We start from the raw sequence: 23,062 nt of genomic DNA, 5'->3' as shown, positions 1-23,062 counted from the left end.
CATGAACTATATTATTCAAAAGTGGACTATAAAAGGATATTGGAAAATCGGGTATCTCGCTGATTAGGCATGAAAACGATAACACATTTCACAAAAGAAGAAATACAAATGGCTAGTTGATCTATGAAAACGTCCTCAATAGCATCAGCAATCGGAAGTGCAAGTTAAAACCACAATGATAAGTATACACCCCCGCCAAGCTGGCAAAGCTGAAAAGGACTGACTATACCAAATGTGGTTGAGGGTGTGGAGCCATGAGGCTCATACACAGTGGGCGTGAGTGTAACACTTTAGAAAACAGCGCGGCATGATTCGTTCAAATTTATAATACACATAACCCCTCCCAGGTATACACCATACAGAAACTCACATAGATGTGATGGAATACATACATGAGGAATATTTACAGCAGCATTTATAACAGTTCCAAACTGGAACAACCTAGATATCCATCAACAATAGAATGCCTAATAAATGACGGCATATTGCTACAACAGAACACTGTAATATGCAACAATTAAAATGAATAAATTACAGTTATAGGAACAACATATGGATTAAAAACGATGTTGAGCGAAGCCATAAGCACAACAGGTTACATATTATTTTGTTCCAAGAAAGGGAAAAACCAAACAATATACTGTTTAGGGATGCATGCATGCTTGTGATAAAACAATAGAGAAAAGCAAGGAAATGGTTATCACAAAAGTTAGAATAATTGTTACCTCTAAAAGGGAGGGAAAGAGTTGTGTTCAGGAAGGTCACTGGGGTGCTTCTGGGGTGCTGGCAGTGTTCCAGTTCTTGACCTGGTTGGTTACATGGAGGCTTCTTTTACAATTACTCATTACAACTGAATAACTGATTTATGCATTTTAATGCATATGTCACAATAAAACCGCTAAAAGTAACTGAATATTGTAGATGGAATTTCTAGAAAGAAATTTTGCTAGAAAATTTAGCTTATGAAATCTTTGACAGCAAAAGCTACTGATGTGGGATAATAAAACTGATAAAATAGTTTCTCAGAAGAGCTCACTTTCAAGTGTAGCAGAGCCTTATACAAATATCCCATTGTTATATTTTAACATAGTATGCAGATCTTTATCATACAAACTGATGTACCAGGCAAAGAACGCTGTTACCTAAAACTTCGGATTTTTTTTGGAATTGCGAATGAACCAGCTGTTTTCTCCTCTGGATTAATAAGAAGTAAAAGAACTAAAGAGATGCAGACCAAGTTGGAAATGTATGAACTTCCTTCTCTGCCGTCACCAGTTCCAGCTGTTTCCTCCAGTTACCATACTGGGTGAAGGGGGTGGATCTTGCCTAGTAAGCTAGTGCAGCTGTAACTTCATCAGTAGGTGGCTGAGTGCCATTCTGCCTCTCAGCACCAAAGTTCTCTGGTGGAGCCACTGACAACGAAAACAGATCAGGCTGCTGAAAAGCTCCATGTGGTTACACACTTTTCTGGAGGCGTCCTCTGCTGGGTTGCAGAGCTCTGATGTTTGCATTCTTTTCATCCAAAGCTCTTAGAACTTAAAATCTGAGGTGCTTGGCTTTACAAAATCCTCTCATTCTGTATATTTTATTCTTGCCATTTTCATGAAAAAATTAGGAAGAGGAGCAAAATCCAAAAAGATTTACTTTGTAGCCATGTGGGGCCATCACTTGCTGGTTTGATTTCCTGTGAGTCTTATTTGGAAGGACCTGGCAAGGACTGGTCACGAGAAGAGAGTCAAATCCAGGGTAGCTGAAAAGTAGGAGAGTTAACCTGGTTCTTAGAACTTTGGATGAAGGGCAGCTGTGCAGACGCTACTTTGTGAGTCTCTTCTTGCTTTGGCAATATCCATCTCTCTCCTCCCATCACTTTTACTGCAGCATTTTAATAAAAATGAGCCCTTGGATTTTACCCAGTTACAAGTTTCCTTGGCCTATTTGCATATGGTGGTGGCAGGAGTGTCAGGAACTCTGAGCTCCCCAGATCTGCCTATAAACACTTGCACCTCACCCCCTGAGGTGGAAAGACCTGTAACAGCCACTACTGCTGCTTCCAGACGAGGGAAGGAGCGCCAGAGTCCGGAGACCCAACTGTGGAATCTGCTTCCTTTCATCACTGCTGCTTTTATCTCGTTCTCACACTATTCACCAGGACAGGTTCAAGACAGATTTCTGAGGATTCTGAAATCCTTTTATCTTAAAATTTCTTGTCCTAGAGAACCACCCTTTCAACCTCATGAGTTTTTTACTTTGATTTACTTTCCAGGATAACACCCGTAGGAAGACCTGCCTAAATGGTAATGATATTTTAGAAAGGAAATAGCCTTTGAGTCAGACCTGAAACACAGGCCAAAATTTCTTGATGACGGTAATGGACACTGATTAACAGCCAATACCAGCTCTCCAAAGCTCCAAACCACAAGCAAGAATGATTCCCGAAAGGGAGGCACTGCTAAATTCTCCTCCTGAAAAAGTCAAAAATCCTTCCACACTCTCCGGGAGGATGGCTCCCTTCCCTCGTCCCAGCAATTCGCCTCGTTTTTCACTAAAGACTCAGGTTGTGACTCCTCACTCACGCCGCACCCCTATTTCCTTGCGGGGAGGGGGACGGGGGGAGAGGGATGTGTTACAACTCTCATCTTTACAATGCTACGCAGTTTACAAAGCGCTTGCACTTCCGCAAAACTGCTCTGAGCTCCGCGAGGGAGGGAGGCATTCATTCATTCATTCATCAAACATTTGCTCGGCCCGACCACGCGTTACCGGGCGCTGGGTCTCGCCCCACACGGCGGGAAGGGTGGGGCGCTCGCTCCCTCGAGCAGGTGCAGCGGATCAAGCTGTAAGATAACTTCTCGCTCAGCCGGGCTTTTCGAAGGCCCGTTGGGGCCAAATGCCTCACCTTCGGGTGATGCGCGCCCGAGCATGGCCGCGCGGCCTGGGCCTCCTCCTTGCTCCCCAAGGAGCAGTCACCACCTGCTCTGAAGGAAACCGCTACGGAGCAAGCTCTCTCCACTGCCCTCGGGTCAGGGGTAAGCTTAGGCGGCAGCTTAGGCTCCACGCGGCTCCTCCCCTTCCTCTCCTCAGTTCTGACGCGGCCGTAGAGGCGGCGGCAGCGGCGGCGAGTCCCGCGGCCCGAGGCGCACCCACCCGTTCGCCGAGCCCGACTTCCTCTTCCCTTGGAGCGTCATCGTGCGCGCCAGAGGCGCCCAGGGCGGGGTGGTTGGAAAGGGGAAAAAAGGCCCGCGGAGGAAGCCTCCGAGCGGAGAGAAAAGGGAGGGGGGAAGAGAGCGGTTGCTAGGTGACTTGCGTCATCGGTCCGCGCCGTTTTCCTCCCGCCCCTCTCTCTGGAGTGAGGCGAGAGCCCCGCACTGAGCGAGGGAGACAGCGAGCTGAGCTCGGGGCGCTACCGCCGCCGCCGCCGAGAGCGTGAGAGCGAGGGAGCATCCGAGAGACCCAGCGCCCTTGCACTGGCCGCCGCCGAGACCTCCGCCTTAACCTGGGCCAGAGGGAGCCGCGGCCACCCCTCTTCTCCCCCCCTCGCCTTCCCGGCCGGCAGCGGCGGCTGCACACGCCGGAGCCAGAGCCCGAGCCGGAGCCGGTGGCTGGGGGGCAGGGAGGCGGCTACCTCGGGTCGGGACTAGTCGGCTGCTCCGCGGTGAGAGGACGCTGAGGAGGGGCCGGAGCTTCTGTCCGTTCCGGGGCGCGGGGCGAGGGACCCCCAAGGTGGAGGGAGGGGGTCCCAGCCGCAGCGACACATGCTGGAGCCGGGAGCGGGGGCGGCGCCGAGCGGAGCCGGCCGGGTCCCCCACCTCGCCGCCGCCTCGGCCACCCGCCCGGGGCCGTAGCATCTTGCCCCGGAGTGTATGAGCCGGGACCCCAAGCCCGGCAACCACCCCCCGACCGGGGGGGCGGGGACCCCGATGTGAAGCGGAGGCCGGGGCGGCGGGGACAGCAGGACCGGCGCCGCCGTCCTTTCCTTCCCTGCCCCCTCCCCTCCGCCCCCTCGGGGGTCTTCTTTCTCGGCCAGTCGCCGGCCCCCCGGCTCCTCGGCAGGACTCCGGGAGGAGTTCTTAGAGCCCCCTCCCCTGCCCCAGCCCCGAGGGCGGCGGGGCCGGGGGGGGACCCGGGGGGCCGGCCGCAGCCTCCGCCCAGAAGAAACTTTTCAAAAAACAAAATTCGGAGCCTCCCAAACGTGACTGTCTGGGGAGAAGTGGCCCGGGACGGGCAGAAGACCCAGCCTGAAGAGACCCAGGAAGAGGAAAAGAGGAGGTAAGCGGGGCCGCCGCCTCGTCTGCTCCGGCGGCGCGGAAGAGACCCGGGTGGCCGCCGGCTTAGCGATCCCAGCCCCGCTTCTTCCTCACTAACGCTCCGGAGCCTGCCGCAGCTGCCGCCTGAGTCCCAAGGAGGAAGGGACGCACCCCACTCTCTCAGCGCCCGGCTCTTCTCTAAAGTGTGAGTGGCCCCGGGAAAGGGAATGGAGGGATAGAAGGGGGGAGGATGCTGGGGCGTCCTCCGGAGTTTTGCCGGTGTTTTCCAGGAGTGTTGGGAGTGTATAGACGAGAGGGGTACCTTAGTCCTCACTGCGGGGAGAGGCATCCGGCAGTCCAGTGTTTTGTAACCTTTTAGCGCTCTGTACGTGTGATACGCAAGCCCACAGGTTTCTCTTCGAGGAGTTCTGTCTTTCTCCAGGGTGGACACTTGGTATCTTTCTGGCCAGTAATTGGCAAAAGGAAATTGAGGAAGCCAGAGCCTATGTGCGCACAAGGGACATCTCTGTAATACATATTTTCCTGGTACACCCGGTGGGAAACAGCGCAGTAGTTTTTGTCTCTGGGCAACTCTTATTTGGTTCTCAAGTGGGAACCCCTGACTCTTTGAACCCCTGAAAGTAAAATTGCTTTCTTTTTTGCCAGTCTTCCTTGAGAGATTTCATTTCAGTACCTAGTGGTACAGGAATTTTTTTTACCTTCTCATTTCCTGGGTGCAGTTCCTGCGTATCAGGAAGACACTGTAACATTTCAGTTACTCAGGAAATTCTGAGGTCTTTTGATCACAACTGATTTGGGGGAGAGCATTTAGTACTTTAACCAGTTTATAAAAGGTATTAAATTTTTTCCTTACCCAAATGCTTTTTTTTTTTTTTTTTTGAGTAGCATATGTCCTAATTGCTAGCAGTTTTTTGTTTGTTGGAATGACTTGAAGCTTTGCTTATTTGAGTTATCTCCTGCTTCTCTATCAAATGAGGAGAAACTTCTGATGTTTAATTCTTTGAAGAATGATGTTTTTCCTCTTCCTTTATTTTAAAGGTGAAATCTGTAAAATCTTTGATTTGTAATTTAGGTATCCCCTCAGAGTGCCAAATTAAGGTGCAGGAAAGTAATTGACATTTCATATGTTTATACAGACCCTAGGGTTAAGCATAGGGTGGAATTTTATATAACAGAACATAGGCAGTACTAAGAATTATGGCCCCTCCAGACAATTGTGTGAGCCTACACTCTCTGAAGCCACTGCTGAGAGAAACTTTGTGGGAGTGAATGTAAGCCTGGGATTATCCATGCTAACTTTTCCATTCAGGATCTTGATTAAACTTATTTAAAACTTTCTCAAACACTTTTCATCCTGTACTTTTTCTCTTTTGAAGAGATGAATTCTGCAAGTTTACTAGCCCCTGAATTATGTAACAGTTCATTTATTTATCCCAAACCTGTCTCTTTATAAAGTTTCAAGACACATCCCAAGTTCGTATTTTGAGAATTGCTAGAACAAGCTGGAGTTCATCTTTTCCTGGTTTGTAGATTTTGATTGTTCCTCTTTACTATCATCTTTCCTGACTTTTTGTCTTAAAATAATTTCTTCCATCCTTTTGATCACTTTGCCCTCCTTTGGAACTTCACCAGCTGTTTTGTTTTCCTTTATATGCCTTTTCCTTGTTATGCTTTTGTTAGGAACCTTAAATTCTACTTTAAATAAGTACTGGCATCAAAATATTGAGTAGTGGGGCTTCCCTGGTGGCACAGTGGTTGAGAGTCCGCCTGCCGATGCAGGGGACACGGGTTCGTGCCCTGGTCTGGGAAGATCCCACATGCCGCGGAGAGGCTGGGCCCGTGAGCCATGGCCGCTGAGCCTGCATGTGCTCCGCAGCGGGACAGGCCACAGCAGTGAGAGGCCCACGTACCGCAAAATATATATATATATATATATATAGAGAGAGAGAGAGTAGTGGATGTAGTGTTAGATGTGGAATCAAAAACAAATTTCGCGGGCTGCCCTGGTGGCGCAGTGGTTGAGAGTCCGCCTGCCGATGCAGGGGGACATGGGTTTCGTGCCCCGGTCCGGGAAGATCCCACATGCCGTGGAGCGGCTGGGCCCGTGAGCCATGGCCGCTGAGCCTGCGCGTCCGGAGCCTGTGCTCCGCAACGGGAGAGGCCACAACAGTGAGAGGCCCGCGTACTGCAAAAACAAAACAAAGCAAATGTCTCTAGATCTGTTATTTTGTGACCTTGAGGAAGTCATGTATCCCATACTTCACAAACATAGGAGGAAGAGAAATCTAGTCTTGCATAGGCTGTTTTTTGGGGGAGGAAAAGAGGACAGACCAACAAACTAGTTTGAGCGTAGATTATACTCCATCAAAGTTGCTTACAACTTTGACTTGTATTGTTTTGACTATAGATTGGTTAAAAATCATGGTAATGTTTAATGTATATTTGGGTAGCAAAGAAACAACAGAGCATTTGTGGGTCCCTGCCTTTGAGATGCTTTTGCTTATGGGTGGCAGAGGCAGTGAAACACAGATTCCACAAAATTATAGAAAAGGAGGAATGGACCAGTTTTTATCTACGACCACTGTATGTCAGCAACTGTTTGGTACCTTATAGATGTAAATGTATTTGTACATTTTTCACTAGGGAAATGTTGATGTTGGACTATACAGAACTTATTGGAGTGTCTGAGCCAGGAGAAAGTGTTTTTTAGGAAGAAAAGAACAGGTGGAGATAGTGTTTAAGACTTTTGGAATTGGAGGGGGTGAGGGACAAATGTAATTAGGACGTTAGCTTATAGGAATACAGAGGGAGATTGTTGAGTAGGCTTAGGGCCAATTTGTGTTTGTGTGGATACATGTTTACAGCCCAGAGAATGAACTGAGAACAATGTTTCTGAGAGGGTAGTTTTAGACCACTGAGAAGAAATCGTATTTTAAGCCAAGAGGCATTATACCTGGATTAGGATTTTGTTTTTCTAGAGAACTAACATTTTTACACTACAGTCATTGAAGAGCTATACAGATGGAGGGGTGAGAAAGAAGGTGCTTCCAGTATGTTGGTATGGTGCTAGTGGTTTCTTATAAAAAGTAATTCAGAAATGAGGCAGTGGACTTTGGACATTAAATTTTAGGGTTAAAGTTGGATACCAATGCAATCTTAAGACAGTAAAATAATGAGTGATATGCTGAAAATGTAGAATTGGGAGTCATTATAAAAGTACTAAGGTTTCTCTATAGTGCTGATGGAGAGTAGAGAGCTGAAAAATGGGTATTTGAGGGGAGGGGAATGTGTTAAAGTTAGCAAAGATACAGGAAGAGGAGAATGGATGAGGCTCTCCTGTTTTAAAAGTGAATAAGGGTTGAAATTGAAAAAGGAGGAGCACCCTTTAAACATGGGCACCAGTTCAGTCTTAGGGTAGATGATTACTTTTGAAATACTAACAAGCTTTCTGTAAGGTATATAGGTCCCTGGAGATTGTTCAGAAGAATATATAAGATTTCAGTGTTAAGGAACTTATACATAAAAGGACAGATCTGTTTCATCAAATTCATGTTTTTTAAGTTTGCCTTTCATTATTATCCTAAGTTTGGTCTCTAACATGACGAAGTGGGGCTAAAAATAGCTGGCAAAGAACGCTGCTTCCCCTGCTCGCAGTTGGTGTGTGTCTTTGTGTCCCATACAATGGAGGGGATATCCCTGTGTTGGCACAGCAGTGCTGAAAATGCCTTAAAAAAATCTTTTTATTAAAAAACAAACAAAAACCAACTTGGCACTTAAAAAAATTCAGACGTCTTCGAAGCATTTATGGACATTGGAAGACTGATTTTTTAAAAAATTAAAATTAAAAATTTTTGTGGTGAAACTTGCATTTAGTGTTGACACTAACAAGGATTAAGGATTGTGAGGTAGGGAATATGTATATCCACACTTTTTTGTGTTCCTTAGTTCCAATTCACCTTCTTAGTAGCCTGTTTGGCCTCTTCTTAAGAGTGATAATTCAAATGGCAGGACCTTCTGGGCCACAGCTATTTAGACAGGGAGCTAGATCTATGGTGGTCCTAGGATCTGGAATATATGCCATATGAGTGCCTTCTCTCCTCACCCACTATTTTCCACAACAGTTTTTATGCAGGTGAAATCATGATTCAGTGAACTTTAAAGGGCAGCCTTTTGGGGTTAACATGATTTACTAGTGAATGCAAGTGGGGAAGGTGGGACCCTGGTAGTAGGGAGTGATCACCTCGTGTGCTCTGCCTTGGCAACTTTGGGACTGATATGGGATGATTAAAGAGCCTTGAGGGTGTGTGTTTGTGTGTTTTATCACCGGATGATCCCAAAGCCCACACCTAGGCTAGCAGCAGCCCAATTCGTGTACTTGGAGATGGTTTTTGGAGAAGTCTTGTGTTGCCTCCGGCATCTCATTGTGTAGAGGAGGGGTCGGCATACTTTTTTTTGGTGAAAGGCCAGTTATTGAATAATAAATAGTTTAGATTTTGTGGACCATATGGTCTGTGTCGCAACAATGCAGTTCTGCTCTTGAAGTGCTCTTGAACGCCACAGACAGTATGTAAGTGATTGAATGTGAATATGTTCTAATAAAACCTTATACATAAAAACAGGAGGTAGGTTGGGTTTGGCTCGTCGTTTATGGACCCCTGGTATAGAACACTGACTGCCAAGTCCACCAACATGCAGTATGAGCTTCATTCCACTACGAAGCTGGGACTGGCTCTTTTAGCTGGTCTCTGTTTTCTAAATGAGATGTGTTCCTTGGAGGCAGTCTTAAAATGATTCTGCATAAAGCACAGAGTCTTCTGTTCAAGGTACTTTTGCCTCCACAGTGATGAAAACTATGGACTGAGGAGCAGGGGCAATGCCATCTATAAAGTGATGAAGCTAAAAAGTAGGACTACTTGTATTTCTTATTCAAAGATACCATATCATATAAGATACCATATAGTGATATACTGGCTGTGTATCATGGCCAGAAGTATCTTTGAAGAAACTTGTGAGTATAATCTTGAAAGGTTCTGAAAATAAGTTGTAAAGCATTTACTTTAGATGTAAAATTAGAAGTATTGATGATTTGTTTGAATCAGATGAAAATATTTGTCAAACTATAAGAACATTAAGGTTTGGTACTTCTGTTTCTTAAAGCTTTGATCTTTTGCAGTGACCAAATTCATTGTGTAGAATTATTGGCTCCACAATTTTTGTTTTGTTAATTTCAAGTATTATATCTTACCAGATCACTTAAATCATTTAACTCTGTACTTTAAAAAGTTTTGCTGTGTTCTTAAGGGTAGATGTAGCATGGGTTAATAGATTCACCCAAAAAATAAATCTCAGATGTGTTGTTTAGAAAGGGTAATTCACTTTGTGCAATTTTACATCACAGCTAATATCAAAACATCTGTTTCATATGTCAGCATTGGACGGTGGTATATTTTTACCCTGGTTTCATAAATCTTATTTATCTCAGGAGTCCCCTGTTTATGGCAGGGGAAGGGGTTATTCTTGCAGTAGTGACCACTTTTTAGTTTCAAACCTGCTTTTACTTTATATAATGTTTCTACATATATAATTGATACTTCAGTTCCTCTTCCTTTAAAAAAGAGGTCTGACAATTTTACATGACCTGACAATTTTAGTATACCTTTTAGAAAGAAGGTCACTGTAAAGTTGCTTTTCGGTACGCTGGCCTCTCACTGTTGTGGCCGCTCCCGTTGCGGAGCACAGGCTCCAGACGCGCAGGCTCAGCGGCCATGGCTCACGGGCCCAGCCGCTGTGCGGCATGTGGGATCTTCCTGGACCGGGGCATGAACCCGTGTCCCCTGCATCGGCAGGTGGACTCTCAACCCCTGCGCCACTAGGGAAGCCCTAAAGTTGCTTTTTTATTCATTAGGAGAGGATTCTTTCCTTGCTTTTTAAAAAAATCTTGCTTTTATTTCAAGCTTAAGGATGAGTGGCAATTTAAAAGACACAAGATGTCCATCTCCTATCTCCTACCTTCTATCCAAATAGAAATATTCTGTATTGGTGACACTTCCAGTGGACCAGGGAAAAGAGTGGTGTATTAGGTTTCATTTATTTATTTATTTTAATGTAGCTGAATTGTCATTACAGATGAGTAAAGTTGTTTGCAAATAATGAACTCTTGCTGTTAAACATTTCTACTTTGAGACTTTTCCCCACTGAGTGTCAAACCAGTCTGTCTTATGCCTTAGTTTAGTTTTAGATTTTTGCTACTTTTTTATGATACCTCATTGATACTGTCTCATGTTCCCTTTCACACTGTGTTTGGAGTGTGTTTCCTAAATCTACATGAAATTTCCTGAACACTATGGGATATATATTTTCTAATAATTATACTTTTACACACATGTATATTTAGAATTTCCTCCTGTTCTACCTTCAGAATTGTGAAATATTTGAGGGAACATCTGTACTTGATCTGGATATTGAGTGACAAACCAATGTATACAGTTTTTTCTAAAATGTTCCCTTAAAAAATTTTGAGTAACAATTGATTTCTCTAAAACTAAGAAAATATTATGTTTGTGTTGTATTATCCTGCAATACAGGTAGTTGGAAAATAATAAAAAAAATGGGCAAGAGACGTTATTGTTTGGTATCTTATTTTTTGCTCTTTCCCCTCATCTAAGGGATAGCTAGTAGATCAGTCAGATATTGTGCAGTTTCTGTTGCTCTGCTGTTTCACCTCAGCCCTTTTTTTCCAGCTGAAGGTTAGCTACTGGAAATCTGGGTGGCTTTAGGCAGGAGGTAGCATGTGCTGTTTGTGTGTCTGTGTGTACATGTATCATGCTAGATGCTCCTTCATGACTGCTGTGGAATTTAGGAAATATTAGAAGATAGTGGTACAAAATATTTTTAATATCACTTAGCCTTTCCTCTGAGAGGATCACCATAGGAGAAGATACTGAACCCATCAATATATGTTAGGTCAAATGTGAAGTGTCAAGACAGATTGCTTGTTTGTTTTTGGAACAATGTATATAACTTAATGAGACTTTTAGGATGGCATGCTTTTCAGGGTAGTGTAAGGGGTAGTAATAGACCTTTGCATGACATCCTCTAGGTCTGAGAAGGACTTGTCCCACTAATAATGGTGGGTAATTTATAACTATCTAATGGTTGAAAATATGCATACATGGAGCCAGCAACAGTTGCTAATTCATTTCTCATTTCCCTCATAAAATACATTGATACTCTGGAGGCAGAAGACTCATTAGTTAGGCAGTATCTTTCTTGGCTTCGTGGCATGGGACAAGCTACTTATCCTTTTACTGTCGACTTTATCACCTGTTGATGGGGACGTGTCTTACACAGGGTTGTTGTTAGGATTAAATGAGATAATGTAAAACATATGCAAAGCTCTTCCAGTGCCTGGCATATAGTAAGGTGACCCATCACTGTTAACTTATTAAGTTAAAGATCTTTTAAAGTGTGACATAGACAGAAGGCTAAAGTCAGGCTTTATATTGCCGAACACTTAAATTCAGCCATTGAGTTTGACAAATAATACTGAAGTAATTCTGCCGTGTTTTCAAAAGCCTCTGAAACAGTGTATCATTCATTAATGTTTTTATTTTAAAAAAATATTAAAAAGTAAAGAAATGGCAGAACTGCTGTGCTTATTATTTATAGAAAAGAAAGACTGATTTGAACATAACTGGAATTTGAATTCATCCCTAAAGACTTCAATAGTGCTTAGATCAGAAAGGACTCTTTTTTGAATAATTTATTACCTCTGAAAATGACTGCGGTTTAAATTGTCCATTTAGAAATATCAGGATGTAATTGGATTATCCAGTCTTTAAACTATCCATCTCTTTAACACTGGGAATAAAAAACTTAAAAGAAACTGTGAAGTTTAATAAGTTTTATTTGTATCGTTACATCTCAAATTAAGATTGAAGGAATTTTATTTGAAGGATTTTATTGAAGGATTTTGTTTTAACTAAATTTTTAGTTTTCTCCTTTTCCTAAAATGATGAGAGCGAGGGAGGGAGGGTTGGCTATTCCCTTTTCATGCTCAATATTTATTAAATACAGGATCAGTTTTCAGAAATAACTTTTCCTTCAAACTTGGCATAATCAATGTTCTATTGGCCAATTCAAGAAATAAATGCTTCTTGATAGTTTTTTGTATTTGGAAAGTATTTCTACTTTGAGAACAATTCGTCTATGCCTTCATAGTTTGTTTGTTTAATAGAACTGTATATTTAAGATAAGTGTATGAAAAAAATCCAAAGGCAGAAAGAAAAGATTGAGCTATGTTCCTTAGCACTGTTTGTCTTGCCAACTCTTGTTCTCATTCTTTAACTTTTCTTTTAAGGCAGATTTGCTTTAGATTTTGGTGTAAATGCAGAAATCAGATTGACTTATATATTAGTGGATCTCTGGTTAAGTAGTTAATTTAATGGATATTCTAGTTTTTAAACAAAGTCAGTGTTTTAAATATTTCTCTCTGTTGGTAGTGATTGGAGTTATAATTCTGGAGTTAGCTTCTTTCCATTTTAGAGATTTTCAGAAAGAATTATAATTATGAATAGGTTACTGGATAGATGGGAGAAGAGCATAATCTCTAGTGAGTTTAATTTCTTCCTGTTTATTTATTATGTCTATAATACCAGGTTATATAAATAAATATGCTGGTCATCAGCTTTCTTTTGCATGATTGGTTGTCTCTTCATTGACTAACATAACTTTTGGAATGCTGCTCTAACGAGTAGGGAACCTTTTTTCTACCTGAGTATTACACAGGTAGACTTTTTTCCTTAGAGAAATATAAAAGTTTTAACTAGATTAGAAATTGAGAGTAGGAAACAAGTTTTCCAAGTTTTTGTAAAGGCCTTTTAGTAGGAGAGGAGAGATGGGATGTATAGAGGAGGGGAGAGACGCAGATCGAAGGAGGGAGGGAAGTGGCAGATTCGGGGAGAATGGGTCAGGAAATTTTGAGGTCAGCCTTAGTCAGAGGTCACACCCTGTTATTTCTTTGGGTTGTGGACACGGGGTGTTACCACTCGTTATCTACCACCCTTTGAAATGTTGATTAGATGATTGACTCTAGCTCCTAGTTTTTCAACATCTGGATTCTTTAAACCATTGAAGTTTTAATCTGTATGGGATAATCAGTATATTCTAGGGTGGGAAAAAATCCACAGTACCTGCTAGGAGAGGGGGCGGACATATGGTTTTTGACTACATTGGAATTTCGTTTTGGTTTTGGTTTGTTGTCTTTCCTCATTGGCCACATTTCCCTAGCTTTGCCTTAGAAGGACACTTGTAATTCTATGTATGTGACATAGTAGTTGAGAGGCAAGCCTTGGAGTTGATAGACCCAGGTTCCAGCTGTGCTGCTTTGTGACCTTGGTCAAGTTGTTTATTCTGTGTGTGAACCTGTAAAACTGGGATGATAATAACAGTACCTACCTCTCTAAAAAGGTAGTTAAGGGGATTGAGATAATGGATCACAGTGTCTGGCTCAGAGTTAGTGCTCAATAAATGTTAGTTGTTGTAATAATAATAAATATTACAATATTATTGTTATTTTTTTGTGGTTGCTGAAGGTCTTTGTAACCTTTGTTTCTGAATATGTCACTATTTTGAATAGTGCCTTTATTCAGCAGCGGATATTTACTGAACACTTACTGTGCCGGGCATTGATCTAAGTGAACAGAACATTATAACCCCTGCCCTCTTGAAGCTTACATTTTGGCTGAAGGAGACAAAATACATAAAGCAAAGTAGATGACCCATCACTCTTCTTATGAAATTTGGTGTTTGACTCATATGTCTAAGCCTCCATTAACCAACCCTACCAGTCTTCACCTTTAGGTCTTTTGCATTCATTCCTGTTGCTGTGCTTGAGAGTGTTTGTGGCAGGAACACCCTAAAAGCACACAACTAGTGTCATTGTCTCCAGCTATTGGGCGATCTTAATTTTAAGACAGACTTATTACTCCATCATTTCCTTGGCTTACTGTTTAAGTTGGCTATCACAAATCTTTCCTTTTAGTCCTCATACTTCTGTTTCACATTGTTTACAGAAGTGTTGCTCCTCCCCAGCTTATCATGTTTTGCTTATCCATTTCATTTCCAAAAGGGATTAATAGAAACCTCTTTTCAGAAGTATTCCCTGACTAATCTAACTATATACTTTCCTTCTGCTCTTTTTTAACTTCTCACCTTCTATGTGTTGTTAACGGAGATATTTAACTTCCTTATTCTGTCTTTTTAAAAAAATACTGTTCTTTTATCTTCAATTAAATTGTAAGCCTTATTAGGTCAGGGACTACTTTTCTATTCTGAGCCTTAGCTTCCTCACTTGAAAAAAAGATAATACCTACCTCACAGGGATGTTGTGAGATTTCAGAGAGAGAATGTATGGAAAAGATAATACCAAATCCTTAATAAACGTAGTTTTCTTTTCTTTGAACCACTCTAGTTCCCAAAGTTTGTACGGGGCATGCATACAGTCAGTGCTTAAAAAAATACTTGTTTAATTTATCCTGAATTGAGGTTGGGAGTCTTTTAATTTAACTTCCACTTGTGTGGATAATTTTAGTTTTTACTTCCAGATAAGATTCAAAATATTAACTTTCCAAGTATCTGATGAAAAAAGCCGAGGCATGAATAAGAGACAACAGAACCGTGCTTAGAGTAGGGATTGAATCCCCATTGTGTGGGTTCAGTTCGGGCTGGTTGTGTGACTTTTGGCAGGTTGTTTAACTCTTGGCCTCAGTTTCTTTATTTGTAAGATGGGGGAAATAATAACTACCTCATGGATACTATGTTGTTAGATTAAATGAGAATAAATGAGAAGCACAGAACATTGCCTGGCATATAGCAGTAGCCTCAGGGAACATTTGGCAATATCCAGAGATGTTTTTGATGGTCACAGCTGGGGGAGAGGTATGTGTGAGAGTGCTACTAGTATTTTGTGGGGAGAGGCCAGGTATAATCATTGTACACAGGACAGCACCCCGCGACGAGGGATTATCTGGTTCAAAAGGTCAGTGGTGCCAAGATTAGGAAACCTTGCTTTATCGTTAAGCTGTTTCTCATTTGCTTATCTTTGTAGTATAAGGTACTTTGCCAGCTAGATTCTGTATAAATACTGACATCCTTCACTTGTATCTAAAAACTGACTGTATATCCATTTGTATGCAACATATGCATATTTGTGTGTATGTGTGTATGTATATGCTTTTATGTATGTCTCTGTACCTTGCTATTTCCTCTGCCTGGAGTATTATTTCCCTTTCATCTGTGAAACATTTATCTCTTAAGACTGTACTTAAATATCATCTCCTCTAGGAAGCCTGTCCTGGTTAATGTGAGTAGAGTTAGTTGTTCTTTCTTCTGGTTACCCACAGTATCTATGTGACTTTTACAGCACTTAACATAGTTATTTGTATTTTTCTCTTTTACTGGTCTGTCAAGTTTTTGAGAACAAGCATTCTGTCTTATTCACCTTTTCAGTAAGTATCTCCTTCTGCCAAATGCCTAACATTTGCTGCCACATAGTAGGCATATATTAAGTTAAGAAATGAATGGAAGAGAGAAAAACAAACTGGAAAGATTTTTTAATAGGCTCTACAAGAAAAGGATATTATCTTGTCACCTTTGTTTCCAAGTGAGTGCTTAGTGTTCAGTGAATATTTATTGAATGAATTAGAGGCCAGTTGCAAAAGTTGATAGATATTTCATGTGACCTTTTTTCTTCATTTCTACAAAGTGTATCCTAGAAGTAAAACAGCCTAGATACTTGGTGCATGTGATGCATTAAGTCGACCTTTCTTTCCTTGACTCGCTTAATGAGACTTGATCCAGCAGGTACTTCCTGAAAGATGTTTTTGGTTGATTTCTTTTTCACCTGTGTGTCCATTCTAGTGTTGAGCTTGTTGGAAAGATGAACGTGTGGTATCAGTCTTACATTATAGATGAGCTGTCATTAAGTACAAGTGTTAAATAAGGCTTTTGATCTCCTTTACATTTGGGCCCAAACTGAGTGAGTATGTATTTACTCTCAAGTATGGATAATGACTGAGGCTAGTGAAGCATGGGAGAAAAGGAGGGTGAGGAAGTTGCCTACTAGGTCTCTTTTTCTTGATAATGACTGCTTTTTACCTCAGAGCTGCCCCCAGCTATTTATAAAGCATTAGCTAGGAGAGGGTTGTGAATCTAGAGGATAAGAATATAGGTTTGATAATTTGATAAAATCAATAATTTGACAAGTCATGGTTTTTTAAATTGATTTTGTTGAAGTATAGTTGTTTTACAATGTGTGTTAATTTCTACTGTATAGCAGAGTGATTCATTTATACATATATATGCATTCTTTTTCATATTCTTTTCCATTATGGTTTATCACAGGATATTGAATATAGTTCCCTGTGCTGTACAGCAGGGCCTTGTTGCTTATCCATTCTATATACAATAGTTTACATCTGCTAATCCCAAACTCCCAATCTATCCCTCCTCCACCCCCTCCCACATCGCCCCTTGACAACCACAAGTCTGTTCTCTATGTCTGTGAGTCTGTTTCTCTTTTGTAGATAAGTTCATTTGTGTCCTGTTTTAGATTCCACATATAAGTGATATCATGTGGTATTTGTCTTTCTGTTGACAGTCATTGTTTTGATTATCATAGTTATCACTTATTGAATGTTTGATATATGTCAGGCACTGTGTTAAGGAATTTTACATGCTTTTTAAATTTATTCTTCACAGCAGTGCCTATGAAATACGTACTAATAAGCCTGTTTTATGGCAGAAGAAACAGATTCACAGAATTTTCTAAGAACATACAGCTAGGGATTTGAACGCGCAGACCTGAGATTCAAATCCACATCCATTGACTCTGTGGTCTATGTTTTAATGACTGTGCTGCTGCCTCCTAAGTTTCAGTGGAGGAGTTTTGTATTGAAAGTGGTAGTACTGAGGTAGGAGGGGAAAATAATAGGATTTCATCCTGTACAGATATTAGAAGGAAGAAGATTAACAGACTCATGGAGAAGCAATTCCCAAGTTTATGTCCTTATACAAAATAATTATGAAATTTAAACGTGTGATTTAACTAACTTACACTAACCTGCATTTTTTATTAAATTTAGTCTTGCTCTTGGTATCAACATCAGGACAGGTGTCCCAGATACATCTTTAGCAGTAGAAGAAAACTTTCTAGGTAAAATCTAAAAGATCATGAAGCAAAGTGATTTTTATAAATAATTTTTTTTTCTATATGTAAAATGTGTTTTGTAGGTAGAGTTAAATCTTTTGAAAGAGATTCTTGTTTAGGGGATAAGCCTCAGAATTATATTATTTAGGACTTGAAAACCTATGATTTGTTATGCTTGGAAGGTATAGCAGAAAATTTGATAATTGACACTTGCTAGTCTCTAAGATATAAATTATTTAAGTCAGTGGATATCTGTGGAGTACGTTTGCTCAGGCGGTGTTTGTCATTAAAAAAAATTACTTTTTCCTTCCTTCCCATACTTTGTACTGGACTGTGTTTTACACAGCTAGTTTACTTATAGGTGTTGTACATTTAATAAATAAAGTGAGAACATAGTTTTGACATCTGTGCACTATTATTTTTATTCATTAGGAGATTTAAATAGTTCTAAATTTTATTTTGTTACCTTAAAAAGAGCTAAACCTGGATATTGGTCTTAAAAAAGTTTCTTGAAAGATTTTCTCTTTCCTCTTGGTTGTGTTTTAATACTGTATTTGTAATCATAGTTATATGCATTTGAACTTTGCTCCTTTCAGAATTATAATTCAGTACTTTTGTAAGATTTTATCAAAAGTTACATGCAAACACTAAGAGCAGTGTGCTGAATGATGTTATATTAAAGACTAAAGATGCCTGAATGAAATTGAGCTCTGGTAAATAAGAATTTAGGGTTGGGGTACAGGGGATCAGATAATCACGTCAAGATTTTAGGATTCTAAGTCTTAGGCTTGTTAGTGCTTTCACATTATCTACCACAGGTTGCCTTTCTTTTTTTCTTCCAGGCAAACAAGTTTTATTTTCACCTTGCAAGCTTGCATACTTATAAAAAAATGTAGTTTTGTAAAAAGTTTAAGGTTATACAAAGTTTATAAATAATCCTGCAACCATACATAGTAGACAATCAAGTAAATGTGCAATAACTTTGAACTACATCAGCCATAAATAACATAATTTCTTTGTAATTCACGGGCTTGGTCATAGGTGCACTTGTCTCCAGGCGTAAAGGTTGGGTTTCAGTATTTTAGTGTCCTGTTTCCAGCATTCATACATTTTCAAACTCGATCAGGTGGAATTGCATTCAATCTAGTGATGGAAAACTTAGTATAAACTTACTATACCAGAACCACTATTCTAGTAGTTCCCGAAATTTAGCATGCATCAGGATCACCTGGAAACCTTGCTAAACCATAAATTGCTGGTCCACAAACCTAGTATTTGATCAGTAGGTCTGGGGTGAGACCCCAAAATGTAATAATTCTTACAGTTTCACAAGTGATACTGTTGATCGAGGGACCAAACTTTGAGAACCACTGTATTATACTAATGAGGTGATATCAAATCAGTTATTTCACAAGTTCAAGTACTTGCATATAAAGATTAAGACCTTGAATTTGTAACCTTAATTAGCGGTACCCAGTCGTAGGCATCAGTTTTTCATGTTGCAGTTGTGACCTAATCCCACTTCTTGGCGGCTTGTGCCATTTTTTGGTTATAAAGCAACAACATTAGCTGTAAACCAATATTTATTTGAATTTGAATATTGCATTTTAGTATTTGCATAAAATAATATTTTTGAAAGGCTTCTATGGCCTAAATAATGTTATTTTCTCCTTAAAATATCCTGAAAAATAGTGTTTCACCTGCTGTGAAAAGACTGAATAGCATCCAGGAGCCTTAAAGGCACAGAAAAGGAATTAATGAGTATTAAGAGAAGAAGAAAAAAGCCTGAAATGTTATCCCTCCCATGGAAAAGGAACATAAACTATATTGGCCAAATGCACTGTGTCTTTCGGGATTGTGCATTTCTAACAAGCATCTAGGTGATGCTGATTTGGTGGCCCTCAAAACTATATTTTGCATAGCAAAGCCCTAGAATGTCAGTTTTGAATGTTTCCATATAAGTTTCAATTAGTATTTAACATAGGAACAGACATAATACTCATACCCGTAAACATATCATTAAGGTTAAAAAATACAGTAATAATTTTTAACTGTGCCCTGGCAGATTCATACAATTAAAACTAAAAGCCACCCAGGGGGACAGTCCAGCAGGTTCCTCAGCAAATACACAGTTTGCCTTTGTTAGAGGTAACTGTTAATATATTATTATAAAAATAATATTGATGTCATCATTTGAGTGCTTAATATGTGCCAGGCACTCTTCTATGTCCTTTGTATATATTAACTCATTCAGTCCTCACTGTAACCCTGTCAGGTAAGTATTGTTAATGTTCCTATTTTTTAGTTGAAAATTTGGCCCAGAGAAGTTAAACATGCTCAAGATCTCACCTTTAGTTAGTAGTGGACCTGGGATTGTATCCAGGCAGTCTGGTTCTACAGCCTGGGATCGTAATCACTATTCTGTACTATATTTATCGTCTCTACATTTATTTCTTATATATTATTTAGAGAACAGTGCCTGGCACACAATAAGATCTATAGAAGTGCAGGCTGTTTTCAGTGGCATTTAATTGTATACTACATAAGGTTGGCAGAGCAAGTGTTATTATCCATTTTTGTATGTATATTTTTCTTCTAGTAATTAGATTCCAGACTTTATTCAGGTTTCTCTTCGTCTTTTTTTTTTTTTTTTTTAATACCTGAGTTCCCTGAGGTCTTAGAAACTGGTTGTCCCAAATTATATGGCCTTGCTAGATCTAAAAATTAGCTTTTCTTATCACACATTCATCTTTACTTTCATTCCTTTAGAAATGGATAAGGACTGAGATATTTACTTATTTATTTTTGGTATGTCACTGCTTTAGAAAGACAGAAGCAAATATACTAAATTTGTGTGCCCAGTTAATGGAGGAAATAAATTCTTAGATGCTATAAAGTGTTTTTTTTTTTTGCCTGTAAAGTTTTGAGAGTGGTATCACTTCATCCTACTGATTTGTGAAATTGAATAATAACACTCATAATAATGTGAAGTATATAAGAAATTGTTCTGATGATAGAGCAGATTAGCAGCGTTTAAGAGAAATAATATAAACCATATTTCCTCAAATCTAAGAAGGCATCTGTGTTAGTTTTCCATTGCTGCATTGCAGATTACCACAACTTTAGCAGTTTATCTCACACTTCCTGTTGGTCAGGAGTCTAGCCGTGGTTTAGCTGGGTCCTGTCCTCAGGGTCTTACCAGAGTGAAATCAAGGTGTCATCCAGAGCTGTGATCTTATCTGAGGCTCATGGTTCTCTTCTAGGCTCACTGGTGGTTTGCAGAATTCAATTCTTTGCGTTTGTAGGAATGGCATCCCTGTTTTCTTGCTGGCTCTCTGTCTTGGACCACTCAGTCGCCTAGAGGCTTCTAGAGGCCACTTTGAGTTCTTGCCTGTGGTCTTCCCTATGGGCAGTTCACAACATGGTGGTTTGCTACTTTAAGGACAATAGGAGACACTCTGCATTCTTTTAAGAACTGATCTCTTTAGGTCAGGCCTACTACAATAATCTCAGTAATTTAAAGTCAACTGATTAGAGATTTTAACTACATCTGTAAAATCCCTTCACAACAGCATTTAGATTAATATTTGGTTGAATAACTTTGAGAAGATGTGTACACCAAGGTGTTAGAATCTTGGAGGCCATCTTAGAATACTATCTACCACATGATCAATTTTAAGACAGATTGTTATTTTATTTATCACTAAGGAAGAAAATGCTGGCTTAAAGTATGATACAATACATTATTAGTACTTGGATGTTGTCTTCTTTAAAAAAAAATTGCGGAATTGTCATCCTTCTAAGCACAAATACTTGCTTCACGAATGTCAAACTTATTCCCCATTGCTGCTTTTCTGTGCTTTTTTGCAAGCATAATTTTTTGTTTCAATGCTGAATCATAGTGTAGTCTTTTAGGGGACATTTAAAATTGGGAAGTAGACTCGACATGTGTGAACCAAAAGTACACAGAATTCAGTAAAAATTATGGTGATATAAACTGCCATGACCAAATTCCCACATGCACAGGGAGTGGCAGCTACATTGTGACTGCCACAGGGCAAATGGTGATTGCTTTTTTTGTTTGTTTGTTTCCTATTTATTTTCATTCAGCTTTATTGAGGTATAATATGTACAGTAAACTACAACCATTTAAAGAGTTTCATTTGATGAGTTTTGACAAGTGTATACATGAAACCATTACCACAATCAAGACATTTCCATCAGCCTGAGAAGAGTCAGCCCCAGGCAGTCACTGATCTGTTTTTTTGTTAGTGTAGATTAGTTAGCATTTTCTGGTATTTTAAGCGGTGAGAAAAAAATTAAGACAGTGTTCTTAATTTTTGTGTTTTCTTCAGATGCCCCTCATTCTTAAAGAAATAATTTCTTTGTTAGGTCCTAGGTTTATTCCTTCATTGTGGGGGTAAAATGGTTCTCTTCGAACCTTTCTGAACTCAATTCTGGGATGTTCTTGACTTCTTCTTTGCCTAGGTATTTTTTTCCAGCATAATCAGGGTTGGCTCTGCTAAACCATACTTGTGCTTGCATGGCTTCCTGGTCTGCTTTTCTACTTACTGTCTTTGAAAGGGCCATAAACAGAAGCAGTTTTCAGCTGGAAGTTCTAAGCTCCTAAAATATTACACTCTGTTATTGCCTGAAGTTTTTCCCTAGTTACTTAAGATAGTCCTAACCCCCAGGAGAATCTCAAAATGTACTCATCTCAGTTTTTCTTGTTAAGATTCATAGTACAATTTGAATTTTAGGAAACGTAGGAGATTTCCCTCCTAGTCACTTCTTAGGATTATTACGTGTTTCATGTTGCCTGGTGTGTGCAGTGCTTTCCAGTATAAGAAACACTCTGGGAAAAGACTTACTTCCTGAGTATAAGACAAAGGGAATTGAAGGAGGACTCATGAAGCTCTGAAAAAGCTCATTTAGCTGCCATTTAACACAACATTGTCCAATAGAAATATAATGTCAGTCAACCTCATTTGAATCAGCCTCTGATACGTGAACTCAAAATCATTCATTTTCTAGTTAGCACTATTAGCAGTTTGTTTTTTCTGGGGCCTCAGTTTTTGTTTTTGTTTTAACTTATCTAGATAGAGTCAGTCTTTTTCTGCTTTTGACATGTCTGAAATAGTAAAAGTAAAATATTTTTACACCTATTTAAAAATTATAGAATGTCTTTATGTGCATGCGTGCATGCGTACACACGCAGAGATACAAACACAGATGTATAGTGGTATTCTCTCCTATTTTACAGAAAAAAGAGCATAGTATACAGACTTTAAAAGAAAAATTTCACAGTGTATCCTAGAAATCTTTTCATAATAGTACATTGAGAACTTTCTCATTTTTTTCCCCTGTAGAATAATTTCTTCAAATTACTGGCTTAAAAAGTGTATCCACTTGAATTTTGATTACCTATACTTAGAAAAAGAGATAAGGGAATATCAATGGGAAAAAGGACACTATGAATGGACTTTTGGACTTTGTTTACAAATGAAAAAATGGAGGATCAGAAATTTTAAGTAATTGCCCCTGGTCATGCAACCAGTGCAGGGTCAGGATGCTAATCTAGGTGTGCCTG

At 40.0% G+C, this 23,062-nt stretch overlaps 1 protein-coding gene and 1 pseudogene across 2 annotated transcripts in view; one reads left to right on the top strand and one right to left on the bottom strand.

Moving 5' to 3' along the window:
• Positions 1–568: 568 nt before the first annotated feature.
• On the bottom strand, positions 569–3,441 carry LOC114902363 (annotated as a pseudogene). The gene is made up of 2 exons (XR_003795491.1): positions 3,301–3,441; positions 569–3,172 (listed from the first exon to the last, which is right to left on the bottom strand). The product of XR_003795491.1 is annotated as an uncharacterized LOC114902363 (transcript).
• A 930-nt stretch (positions 3,442–4,371) lies between these two features.
• FBXW7 (F-box and WD repeat domain containing 7) overlaps positions 4,372–23,062 on the top strand; it is a 204,658-nt gene continuing 185,967 nt past the window's right edge. Inside the window, exon 1 of the mRNA XM_029234850.1 lies at positions 4,372–4,449. The gene's annotated coding sequence lies outside the window, so the exon portion shown is untranslated. The remainder of the gene's footprint in view (positions 4,450–23,062) is intronic.

Source organism: Monodon monoceros, unplaced genomic scaffold (assembly GCF_005190385.1).
Source record: "Monodon monoceros isolate NGI ecotype Baffin Bay Population unplaced genomic scaffold, NGI_Narwhal_1 Super_Scaffold_20, whole genome shotgun sequence".
NCBI classification, from domain to species: domain Eukaryota; kingdom Metazoa; phylum Chordata; class Mammalia; order Artiodactyla; family Monodontidae; genus Monodon; species Monodon monoceros.
The sequence above is the reverse complement of the archived record's forward strand: the minus strand, read 5'-3'. Positions and strand labels throughout refer to the sequence as shown.